Source organism: Tenrec ecaudatus, chromosome 15, assembly GCF_050624435.1.
Source record: "Tenrec ecaudatus isolate mTenEca1 chromosome 15, mTenEca1.hap1, whole genome shotgun sequence".
Classification (NCBI taxonomy): Eukaryota; Metazoa; Chordata; class Mammalia; order Afrosoricida; family Tenrecidae; genus Tenrec; species Tenrec ecaudatus.
The window spans coordinates 82,453,570-82,456,326 of record NC_134544.1 but is presented as its reverse complement, the minus strand read 5'-3'; the positions used below and the strand labels follow the sequence as shown (position 1 = coordinate 82,456,326).

Below are 2,757 nucleotides of genomic sequence, written 5' to 3'. Positions count from 1 at the left end.
ATGAGAGGGGTGGGGGCTAGCCTGTCAATCAGGCAGCAGCTTGATGACCTCTTTGGAGGCACTAAGGAGACAAATAGCTCACTGGGGGTGGGACCCCCGCCCTCTCCCCATCACTAGACATCGCTTTTGACAAGCCACATGGAGAAAGGCTGATGGAGCCAGAGCCCTGGGAGTTATAGGAGCCATGTGGAGACCCCTGCCAGCGCTGCGGTGCTTCTACTGCCACTGGATTTACAAGGCTTTTCACCCATTGGCCTGTGATCTTCCTGCATCCATCATTACTTGGCTGTGTGAGTGTAACAAGGAATTTATGGACTAGTATTGCACATCTGGGCTAATATTGGGCTTATGGACTTGATCTGGACTGGGCTCGGATGTTTTCTTAATACCCAATTGTTCTTGTATATAAAGCTTTTTTCTTTCTCTTTTTTTTTCTCAAAAGCTTTTTTCTTATACACGTGAGTGTCTATGAATTTGTTTCTCTAGTCTACCTAGACTAACAAATATGCTGAAACCAATATCTATTGCTACTTATATCCTGGAAACTTATGGTTACACAAATTCATACCAAGTTCTCACACAGGATATTCATACAAAGTTCTCACACAGGATATTCATACAAGGATTGCATATGAATGAGACAAATAAGAATTGAAGAGGGACTGAGAATATTGAAGCACATGATGACCTCCCTTTCATGGTTCTGAATTTTACTAGTTAAACTAACGGAATACAAGCTCAATGATTATACTGCCAGTATCATCACCTACTTGTGTTCTCCTAAAGGCAGGCCGGCAGTTATTCACAAGACACTTGAAGGGGCTGAGCTTGGAAATCATCCCAGATTTGTGGTCTCTGGATTAGCAGACTAAATAAAATGTGGGCTTCTGTGATATCTTCAAAAGTGCCATCAAGCTGTATCTAAAAATGGATAAAAAACAATGAGCATGTGAAGTGATATGTTCCTGAATGAAGAGATAGAAAAGGAAGTTAGTGGTGTCCCTTTTAAAATAAGTAATAATATCTTCAAAAAGACCTGTTGCAGAAGCAGGACATCCAGAATTCTCATTGAAAATTAAGAGATGGTTTTTTTTTTTAAATCATTTTCTAGGGGGCTCGTACAATTCTTATCACAAACCTATCATGGATAATGGAGCAATGGTAGTACAGTGAGCTAATTGCTGGGTCAGTACTTTGAAAGTATCAGTCATTTCACTGGAGAAAGACAAAGTTTCTATGCCCATACATAGTTACAGTGCAAGAAACCTCTAGGGCAGCTCTACCCACAACTTTAAAGTTACTCTGTGTTGGAATCATTTCTATGGAAATGAGTTTGTATCTTTTGTTTTTGGTCTCTTGGAAGAAGTACAGGACAAATGCTATTAAAAAGCAAAGATGGTGTTTGCTTCGGCAACACATGTGCTATAATTGGAACGATACAGAGAAGATTAGCATGGCCCCTGCACAAGGATGACACACAAATTCGTGAAGCATTCCATATTTTAAAAAAAAAAAGTAAAGGTGATGAGGTATCAACCTCAATACATGGGATATGTTATGAATGGGATCCTCTGAAGAGACACAATTATTTGTTTTATAAAAAAAGTTCAAGCAAAATAAACCACCTTCAGTGGCTGTGTTTTTAATAATAGCACAATAATTGTGTTAATTATGTAAGGCAAGGTAAAGATACTGCAAGCCTAGGAAGGATTTCATCTGTTGTAGAAAGGGACATTACCAGTGAGGAATGTTTCTTCAGGGCTTTTTATCAACATAAACAAATATAAGGAATAGGAATTCTCATTTATTGACCAACTGGACACATTTCAAACAGACTCATTCTTTTGATGAAGCCATGAGAAGATACGTCCAACAGTGTAAGAGCCAAATCTGCCATCTTTAAAAATCTAAAGAAAATATGTCACTGCCTGATGGAATAAAGAAAACTGTAGTGAAGAAGCAATGGTGACTCTGGATGAGCTAAGAATTCATGTCCTCTGGTAGACCTTTATATCTGGACTCTACTCAGGAAGTTTATTACACATTTCAAAAAACCAAGGCCCAAACTGGGATGCTGATACCTTATGTAACAAGCCTCAAGGCACATAAGGAAGACCATCACAGTTATCCAGTGCTTGGAACCACATATGCATTTGATAGCAATAGACAGCTTCAGAAAGCTCCATCCATTGTGCCCCGCCCATCACACTTTTACCTTATAATCTAACCTCAGGTTTCCAGCGATCACTACCTGACCTTACTTTGTATAATGCAAATACCCTAGGTTTCTGTAGTACTCACCATTTTGTAGTCAAGCTTCTGGAATAAAAATCAATGCACCCTCTAAATAAAAAGCAGAGACACTAGGACATTTGCAGTGAGGTGAACAGATTTGGTTCACAACCATTCAGAAGTTCAAATCCTTGTGATGCTTAAGTGTGCAAGACAGCAGTCCCAGGCTTCTGGCTCCCTAGACTGGCCTGTATTTTGGTATGTGTGGCAAATCTGCAACCTGAATGAGAAGAGGAGTGATCACTTAGGTATGTCAGGTTGTTGGCCTGCACTTCTTGCCCTAAGGAGTGCCCACCCTGTGCCCCTGAGCTGAAGATTAGGATTCAACCTGAGGTATTTGTTTTAATGACAGAGCCCACGCTATGCTAATAGAGTCCATTCTTCTCTTCGTCAGGTCCCCTTCATTGACATTCATGTAATAGAAGCAGGTATCTCCTAGTCTCAGAGGATGAATGGATTCCAGGT

At 40.2% G+C, this 2,757-nt stretch overlaps 1 non-coding gene across 1 annotated transcript; it reads left to right on the top strand.

The window, feature by feature from the left end:
- Positions 1-1,398: 1,398 nt before the first annotated feature.
- On the top strand, positions 1,399-1,505 carry LOC142428306 (U6 spliceosomal RNA). The gene has a single exon (XR_012780229.1). It is a non-coding gene; the product is annotated as a U6 spliceosomal RNA (small nuclear RNA).
- The last annotated feature ends 1,252 nt before the right edge of the window (positions 1,506-2,757 follow it).